This window comes from Amblyomma maculatum, chromosome 10, assembly GCF_055883805.1.
Source record: "Amblyomma maculatum isolate TAMU_Amacu chromosome 10, ASM5588380v1, whole genome shotgun sequence".
Lineage (NCBI taxonomy): Eukaryota > Metazoa > Arthropoda > Arachnida > Ixodida > Ixodidae > Amblyomma > Amblyomma maculatum.
Window position 1 is genome coordinate 37,704,316 of NC_139353.1, and position 10,277 is coordinate 37,714,592.

Here is a 10,277-nt window from a genome sequence, read left to right on the forward strand (position 1 = left end):
ACGGAGAACCTGTCCACCGGGGCATAATCAAGATCTTCGACGCAACCGTTTTTGGTTTTGTTCCCGCCTTATTGCAATCGTTCTCCACTGTGCGAAGAGCTGCTGTTATATGAGATCTCTGTGTTAATTATGAGCAAAACACCGATACTCTTTTATTCGTTGACCCGCGCTAAGCGCTGCTGCTTCAGTATTTCTTGCTAATTACGATACGAATAATAGTATTTCCGTAAAACGATGTCAATGCTGGTTAGTTTTGAGAAACAATAAGGCGCCCTTTAAACTCAAGATGAGCCCATAAAAGAATGTATGCCTTCTTTGGAGGCTCTGTAGTTGATGCCATAATAACTAGCTCATAGAAATTAGAGATCAGATACTTTCATCCGGAAATTACCAGCTGAAAAGTCCAACTTTTAGAAAATGAGCTATGAATGAGCTATGAATGAGCAGGAGACAATGAATTATTATAATAGACTTAATTAGCCAATGATGATATCTTGCGTCGTTGCTTTTGTCAAGAGACAAGTGCAGTGAAGTTTTGCGGAAAAAAAAACATGATGATTAGCGGTACAAATACCTCACCTCGCCACCCATTCGAAACGCTCGAGAAGACAATTATCAACATCCCTTAGTGATCAATGGTACCGTTCGGTTGCAGTACTCTGCAGCACGCACAGACACATGCATGCATAGGCGCATGCCATCACATGTGATGCACACTATCATGCACACACAGGCGCGCATACGCACAGTCGCAAAGGCCGCCACGGGCGCGCACACAGACACGAACGCATGAGCGAATAACAGCCAGACACCAAGAAATTATTCCTCAACGATCAAGTCCGCAGTGTCTGCCTAACTCTCACATACACAAGTCTTGTGGTCACTCAAGTCCCTTATACCTTTTCTGGACGTACTGCTGCAGCGATTGTAAACACTTCAGTGAGAGAGTTTTGACACTGTAGACGCGAAAAAAAGATTTGCGAACGCAAACGCCAGAAAAAAAAGAAACGCGAATAAATCACTACTTGATTAGTGATGAAACAAAGGATTAGTTTATTACTTTTGCGTTCTTTTCACTCGCTTTCCAACGATGAACCACCACCCTTTGGTAGATTAGGTAATTTAACTAACATGAATGGTTTTCACAGCTGGCCGTTTTAGAGCAAGTGCAGCTTTTCATACGTTTTGCATATGTCAGTCTTCTAATCCCAATCCTCCTTCATCTGAATCCTCTCGAGCTGAAAGAGAACGTGCACACAGAACAAGATTATGCACAAAATAGAGCATCATTTCTTCTTTAAAGAGTTGAGAATAGGCTCCTAAGGCTCATATTCATACCAATCAATAAATGCTACTTCCTGCACCGGGCTAAATGGGCTAAACGGGTGCTTTTTGGACTCGACGGCGCAGTATACGGCACGCATAACAATTAATCTCGAGTATGTGTTTTAAGGGAGACACCCCTGACGTATGGGAGATTTAGGGGCATTTTCTATGGTCCTAATATGGTCCCAAATACATCTGCAGTGCACCGTGCGCCATTTGCCAGATAACAGGCAAAATCAGCACAGTGAACTATAAAATAATTTGAGTAAGCGTTGCTTCTCCCTACTGCCCTCGATGAAGTTTTCAATCGCTTGGAAAGGTATTAGCATTAAAATAACTATTGTACTAAACTTTCACGGCGTTGTGATCTAGACGCTTCCTTTTTCTAATCGCAAACGTCCATCTTCTTCTGCACACCAACAAGCCGAATTACGTGCGATATCTGCTCTGAACTATACAAAAGCTGGAGTAAACCAACACTGTGAGAAATATTCATATATGCATGTGCTAGCGCTGACAAAATGCAGAATATGAAGGCCATCGTATACCAATCTTAAGTGATTTTGAGAACATTAATCTAGTTTTCGTATGGCGGCAGACAACCACATTCCGATGTCAAAAACGCTACCTATCTATCTTAAAACGCTACCTATCTTAAAAGGAGACTTCTATGCTGTAGAAATAGTCAGAAATGGAACAAAATACTTGCAACGAAAATTTATATATTTTGCCCCCGAGATTAGCAATGTTTATTTTAACTGCATGTCCAGAACGCAATCTTGTCTTTTTTATGCGCGAATAATGTAAATGAATACATACAGCAGTATTCGTCTATGATTTGATGCGGAAATCCTTTGTGATCAATGGCACATGCGGCCTATCTACGTTTCTATTGGCAGTAACACATTCCGACAAATAATGCGCTAGTATTAGTCGTGCCGATAGCAGGAATTGCTATAGCTGTAGAAATATTAGTGTAATATAAAGGCAGTGCACGGTTGGCCAAGAGAAGAGAAATTGTGAGACAAGATTTATAAGTCAGCTTTTTCCAGAGGCATATTATTTTCTATTACTTTTGGGTAGCCTCACCATAATATCTGACTCGCTAGATTGTGGCACGGGCAGATGCATATTATTTTCTGTTACTTTTGGGTAGCCTCACCATAATATATGTGGATAAGGTGTTAATGGAAGCAATGCAACTGCTCATAATTCAGTGCGGTAGATAGAAACGTTTTTTCGTGACGCTCATTATTGAATTTATTTCAGACCCCTACGTGCAGCTCGTAAACCTACTTAGCCCACAAGCAGCCTTATTGCGCTAATCACAGGGGATAAACAATGGTAATGAAGGCTATTCGCTAACTCAGCTCCCTAATCTTTCACCCACACTCAATCTGTAATGAGTTCAGGGAACGTATAGGGTCGAAGAGTTCAGAGAACACATTAAGTTGCCCGTACTCTGTACGCGTAACTATACTTTGACTGAACTCATTGACCAGCGCGAGGTAAATAGAGCACGTAAGATGTCGCTTTAGCTTCATCGTTTACAGACTCTTCTTACATGGATATACTGTTAGCTTACAGACAAAAACTCCACTGCTTCGCCGCCGATATCAGCCGTGCATCTACCTCCAGAATGAATATTATATACCGATTCATCACGCATAGAACTGGTGGGAGTTACGGCTGTGTACAGCCCCTCCTTTACTGATGTTAAGTCCCGCGTAACAGATACTATGCTAAGTTCACGCCCTTACCTTGGTGCTTCAAGCGATACAGATAGCGCTTGCCTCTCTTCCACTTGTACGCACACTCGACATAGTTCATAATTACACTGACTCCCTCGCTGCCCTTATGCAGCTCAAGGCTGTTTAGCGGACATTCCAAATTACATGATCCATTAAACAGTAATGCCAGAAATATCCCTCTACTGTGCAGATATGCACTAGATTTGAGAAGATGCTCACGATTAGCGTGATATTCATGCAGTCAAACACCTGGGCAAGGCAGAGAACCCAAGCCACTTTCTTCTCTTTCTCAAGATCCGTTACTGTCCGACTTTTCCAAGAAACAAGATTTGGGCTAAAGGACGCGCACTCTGCTTCCCGAGTGTTCCTACCCTCTCCCCTGTAGCCTCTCTCGTGAGGATGAGGTATCCGTGCGTCGGATTCGGGCAAGAGTGGCTCTGGAGCATTCTGTGCGTTCATCGGTGGCGTGTCATAATGGCAGCGAGTGACTGACAATACCACGGTTTGGAGCTTCACCTGAACTGATGTGGATAAGCAACAGCTTCTGTCGAACAATGCTTCCTTAGGAAGGTAGGCCGGCAGGGGACCGTGAATGTAATTATCACACACGAACGTTGTGTAATTTCGAATTTTTAGAATTTTTAACCGATATTGGTTACACACCTTCTGACGTTCTCCCACATCAACCCTTCCTACCTCATATGGATAAATGCAGAAATCTCGAAGAGAAGATATATTTTTATGGCCAGGGGGCTTGGGGCGAGCGCTTCGCCTTGCTTTGTGGTCTTCATAAGCGCAACAATGCCTTGCGATCTCTAGAAATATATTGCTAATAGGTGAAAATATTTTGCTAAATTGTGCTTGAATTTCTTGAGTAGAGCGTAGATAATAAATTAAAAGTTTGGTGAAGCCCTGCGGGTTTATTTCGTTTATATGTTGCACACCAGCGCGTGGCCGTATGAATTCGGCAAAAGTCAATTTCTATAGCCGTAATTTTTGTAACAGTGCCCTTTCCTTGGGTTGATAAGAACCCGACATAAAGGAAACCGCTGCTGAACGTACTTCGCAATATAGCACAAGCTGTAAAAAAGAAGCTGCCATTTCATTCTAAGCACAGCAAGACAGTGCTGTTTGTTTTTTTTATCAGTCTAGTGTGCTGTCTGATTCATTGGTCTAGTACTTTAGTTTATTGTGGACACACAGCGAGTGAATTTTTCTCTTTGTAGGAAATAAGCAGGGATATTGCGGTCTTCGCGCATGCGTTGCTCTCCGGACCTATAGCGACAGGCGTAGTCGTAGCGGAATCCAAAACCAGAAAAACAGTCATTTAACTTTATTGCAGCTAATATGGGCCCATGTAGAGAAAAACTAATAATGTGTAAAGCCTGCAATTATCATTAATGAATTTTCTTTGAGTCTTACCGTTGCATGTTTCTTTGCAGGTATTCATATCAGCAAAAAACTTGGTTGTCGCGGTTTTATCGCAATATTCGCCTTTGTAGCATTTTTGATCAGGCTTATCGAAAAAGAAGATAAATCCAAGTCGATCTTGATCGGAATCACACTCATCATCAACTCTGTATTCATTGCTGCATCGCTGGTCCTCAGCGCCAAAGGCTGGAAGCAACACGATATTTATAAGCTTTGATATGGTTATGTTATCTAGCATTTAATATTTGTTTAATTCGCTTAAATAGGCACAAAAGCATTTAGTTTTCTCCTGCTTAAGCAAAGATTAACAACATTCTCAATGGCTGACCTAAGCCCCTTTCGCGATTCTTTAACACTCTTTTCTCGTAAAGTCGGAATGCGTGAATGGCATTTATACAGTAAATAATGCATAGTAATTCAAGATTGAACAGCCTCTGTGGGGGCACTCCTTCTACTAGTGAACTGTCATGAAGCAGGTCAATAGAGGTGCTGATCACACCGGCTTCAATCTGTGCTCTCTTGTGCTTCTTGGCAACTGAATATAAGGTACCGAGCACATCCGTGCCCTCTACCCTTCGGAAGACAAAAAGGGTCTTTTGATTCAGTTAATGACTGGGATAAAGACCATATTTATACCTTGACTGCAAATATGACACCGGAGAACCTCATGGTGAACAAAGATGCTTTGAATAATTAGCACTTCATAAGGAATGGCCTGCTGCGAAATTTTGAGGCACCCACCTTTGGCAAAAACGTGAGTGGTCGTCTAACCTTAGGGTAATTAGGAAGAAGACATTTTTATGAAACCTCAAAAGTTTGAGACACGTAGCACTGACAAAAAAGGAAGTTGTAATAATTATTGTCCAGGGATAGCAAAATGTAGGGGTAATATAAGATAGGGGTAGCATCAGCTAGAGCATCCCCATTGCAATGCCTGGCAGTCCTGATTCTGAAGAAAGTCGAGTTATTTTCTTCTGTTAACTTGTTTTAAACCCCCTCTTAACACCTAGTATTAATAGAGAGAGCAAGTTTAACATTATTGTGGGTTATTGCGGCATTTATTTAAAAAAAGAACACCAACGGGAGCAGAAGAAACACAAGCAAGGCAGTTAAAGGAACAAGAGATAACGTTTCCTCCCATGCCATTTTGGAGTTGACGTTTCTTGCAGTTAGGGGAGTATGTTAGTTGGCAGCCAGAGAAGCGAAGCGTCAATAATAAGCTCGCATTCCACACTTGGGGCAGGTTTATACTAGAAATTTTAAAGCCATATGTATTCAATATTCATAATAAATATTGTCCTCTAAATCTCAAGTTTATAAAGACAAAAGTTTGCAGTGAGCACAATGGGCGGAGACCGCCTCAGGATGTAACCGATAGCTGAAAAAAGAAAGGCCGGAACATGCAGGTACTTTTTTGTGTGTGCGTGCACGCGCTTAAAATTTTGTAGAGAATCCTGATAGACAGTGTGAACAAAACTCATTTAACGAGCAATGAAAACAGGGTGTTAATATTTCTTCGACAATTGCTGAGCGGCGGAGCAATCCTAAAGGTTGCTAGCAAACGTAGCCTTTCTTTCACGTGTTTTGAGGTGTTGTGAGGCAGGAGTCGTTTCACAAAGTTTCGCCATTTTAACTCTAACGCAAAACGCCAAGTTCCATTTCAATTTGCAATTGCAATTTCAATCGACGTTGCACTGGGAATTAGGCTTCTTGCATTAACAATGATTTCGCTCCCCATTGGTAACAAGGTAATTTAGACGCGACATCTAATACATGTTGCCACCAGTTAGCCTAGTTTAACTTTTTCAGGCTGGTTAAGTGATATTTTAACTAGGCACATCAGAAAACTAGCCAACACTATTGGTAATTTTTATGACTATCTACTTGTCTCGTCAAGAAACGTTATAGTGAAATATGAAGAAATATTCAGGAAGTGCAAGAGATACGACATTTTCTTTGTGTACGGTGAACAAAATAGTAAGCAATTCGGGCTTTTTTGGTATCAAGTCGTCTTGACGCACTAAGTTTTTCCTACGACGGAGGAGCTATATTTAGTATCGAAATCATGAGCGCAGGCCAGAAGAGAGTTTGCATTGGTTCCACTGACGCATTGCTCTGGCGATATGTAAAATCCTACAATACTGTAAAAGAAGCAATATAGGGAAATATACTCTAAGGTTGATCTTCGCAGCTCTATGCTTTTCTATGGTAGCTATCATTCATTCTTTCTCAATTCTGTTGAAAACGTCTTTTGAGCGAAATAAGCTTGAAATGTTGAATAATAAAAATAAATGTCTAGATTGCGCAATGAATTCGTAGCAGACCTTTATGGCAAATATTTGAACGCAAATGATTTTCACCTAGAATTGAATTCCAGAATATAAACCTTATTTTCGGCAGCACTGAACATCTAAAAAGTGAATTATTCGCTTTTTTTGCAAAAGCGTAGAGCTCTACCAGCATGCTGACAGGAATATAGTGGATGTTGTGTAAGGATAATCAACGCAGTGGCGACGATTCGCCTAAGAAGGCTATAGTTACAAATCATACAATTATACTACTATTATACTAGTATAACTATAATACACAATAATTTCCAAATATACTATGTATATAAATATGCGAGCCGAATTATACTAGTCAGCCTAGAATATAAAGGGTTTGAGGAAGCTGCTTAAAAAGTTACTCATATGAGCGAAATTTGTCTGAATGTTAGGCATAGAAAGGAATCACTACAGTTGTTATTTATAGCGGTAGCGCAAATGCTGAGCACTTATCAAGCCTTTTCAGCAGTTGCTTAACCGCGGAGTTATGCAGAACGCCCGGAGTTTGGCCAAACTCGGGATATTTCCGAGCTCTGGCGACGCTTTTAAGTTATGAAAACATACTATCATGAGAATAAATTGAACCCTCTGAACACATTCTATTTTCATGGGCTTATTTAAAATCCCTTTGTTGTTATGCTGTCTTGTGCTTTGTGGGCACTCAAAAGTACGACTTAGGTGATCACAGATTTGGTGCAATCTTTCACTTGTTCGATCGAGTGGAATACGTCTGCAAATAAGTAGTAAAAGGATTATTTTTAGCTTGATTTTATTGAGCCTTTTTAAGTACTTTACTATATTATGTGGTGTAAAGTACCTTCGTTCGGCGCGTTCCCCTTGGCCGAATGCGAGAATGGGCTGACTGGCACAAAACACGGAAGTGCCATTTTTTTTTGCTTTAACCTTACGCTTCGCTTTTCTTTAGAGCTTGCTTCCAATAAAAATAAATATGCTAAGTTAAATAAATTAAAGCGTCCTAATATTATACCTTATCCTTGAACGTATTCGTAAGAAGGAAAAATGTTGCTACGAGTGCGATCCATGTGCACTGTTCGCCTTCGATAGTGGATAGACAGGTGATGTTCTAAAGATGTCACGCACCCTCAATCCGTCCAAAACGGGCGTTACAAGCGCTTTTCAGCGAGTGTGTAGAGAGATAATGGGTAAGTTTCGATATTTTGATGTTCAATGCTGTGCTGATAGCAATAAGCGTTCTACGCAGATAACACTGGGTTGCGTTTATTTCGGCGTTTTATTGTCTGCTGCTTTCATGCGTGTCATACAGTCTGCATTCACTGACTGCCCTCAGCCGAACTCGGATAAAATTTGGGAAAGCGCAGAAGTCGTAGCATCTTGCATAGAGCGACCGTTTTGAGAAATCGTGGGTGGTAGTATATAGGTTACTTTCATATAATATGAGCATTTTCCAGACTCGATTGCAGACTGCTTCTCCTAAATGAGTCGCATTTTGGGAATGTTTTGTTTTGGTTAGGCTGCGTTGAAAGATGCGAACGTAACCTGCGCAATATGTGCATTTCCGGTAACACCAGTCTTCCGTAACTGCATTTAAAGAATTGCGTCTGGGTCCACAAGTAAAATAGCACGAAATTCGGCGTAAAAAGCAAGAAACTTACTCAAATGCAATAAATAAAATGGTTGATATAGTGACACTGTAGTCCATCCACTCCTATGATATGAAAGCAAAAATCCAAAAATCTATGCGCTGTCCTTCAATATTACCTTACAGTGGAGATCCTGTTGTAAAAACTCCATGACCACTTCCATGACTTCCATGACCACTAGGCGCATTTATCCAGGATAAATGCAGGAGTGGCGCAGATTAAAGTTTTTGAAGACCACAATGTGCACTGCACAGCGCGGGAGTGCTTTGCAGTTGTAACTTGATGATTACGACGTTGTTTACAGGGCAGCGCGAAAACGTGTTGCAGTATTAAACTAGGGTTAATCGGCCACGGCCTTAGCAAAGTGCTCTCTCGAGTGGGCCAGGGGAGGTGATCTGTTCGTTCTTGCGCATGTTCGAGACCGCGGCAATGTTCTCTTTTTCTTTAAGTGTGCCGACACGCGCTCCACACACTCCACAGACTGTGCCGTTGCCGCTCATGAGACAAAAAGGCTTTCGTCTTAAAGTAATCTTGATTGTGTTCCAGCTTCTGGCGCTCCTCTTATTCTAGCCGCGTTATACGGCTGTCGTGCCCTTAGGAACCCAGAACAAAGAAAGCGATGTGACATAGATTTGCATCATTACTAATGACTTTGTCTGTAGAAATCATAAAACCTACGCATAGCGAAGTTTTCACAGGGTAATGGAATCCTAGCTAGTATTGAGATAATGCACCTATCACGAGCAGTGGATTCAGTTTTTGGCTGGTCAGGATTTGAACATAATGAAGATAGCTTTTGTAGTTTTATGAATAAAATAGCATTCAAAGTAACGCATATTAGTCTAAAGCACTCACCAATAGCCAAAAGTGTCAGAGCGAAGAAACAGAAGATAATTTTTCCCATATTCACTTTGCACGAGAAATACCTCGAAGTGTGTTCTACGTGCTTGACGTGCGATCCTTATATACTTCAGCTCTTAAAAGAATCCTTGGCTGGTTCTGCCCTTTACGATGTACCATGGAAGGTTAGTTACTAAAACTAGAATTTACGTCACCTTTTGCATGTAAATATTCGGCTCCATAAAAATTCAGTTCAACCGCAATCCAGAAATATCAAATAGTTTTTATTCCGGAAGTAATTTTCGCTTTTCCGCTTTCAAAGCTCTGTACCTGTACCGGTTAAAATAAATTTTTGAAGTGACTCCACTAAAAATTTAAAATATCCGACTCTTTTACTAGATGTCACACAGGCAGTTGCCTTCTATTTCTCGAGTCTAGCTTGTGAATTTGACATTGATATTTAAAAACTCTTTTATGCTCAGCGAAAATAATACAGTTGTCCAGATGAACTTTCGGCCAGGAATTTTATAAATTTTCTTGAGTGCAAACCGGCTCAAAGCAGTACCTAATTGTTTTTAACATTTGAAATGCGAAATAATTCAAACTGATGATGCGGATGTGTTGCTGATCTCGAAGCAATAAATAAATAAAAGTAACAGAGGACGATGGAGGAAAAAAACCCCATGAGCTCTGATTAGAGCAATTCATCAAAATTGGCTTTTATTGACTACAAAAGCAATATTTAACGAAAACGTGTATTTGAACTTCTTAAGATTGTCTTTTCACGACAATGAAGTTGGCGCTTGGCCTCATTGGGAGAACTTCGAAAAATATTGTCACAACTGAAGTCAAAGGGAGCCGTGAAAGTACACGTAGCCGAGGACCCGAGAATAAGGTCGGCTTGTAGTTCCGAACACAGAGTCAGAGTCCAGCACCAGCGCGCCGCTCGTGCCAACCACCGCTTCGTCGTCGTCGGCACCAAA

The 10,277-nt window shown here is 41.0% G+C and overlaps 1 long non-coding RNA gene across 1 annotated transcript; it reads right to left on the bottom strand.

Annotated features, from left to right (window-relative positions):
* Window positions 1-1,029: 1,029 nt before the first annotated feature.
* Window positions 1,030-9,396, bottom strand: LOC146176192 (uncharacterized). The gene is made up of 3 exons (XR_014701164.1): window positions 9,310-9,396; window positions 4,500-4,694; window positions 1,030-1,238 (listed from the first exon to the last, which is right to left on the bottom strand). It is a non-coding gene; the product is annotated as an uncharacterized LOC146176192 (long non-coding RNA).
* Between the last annotated feature and the right edge of the window lie 881 nt (window positions 9,397-10,277).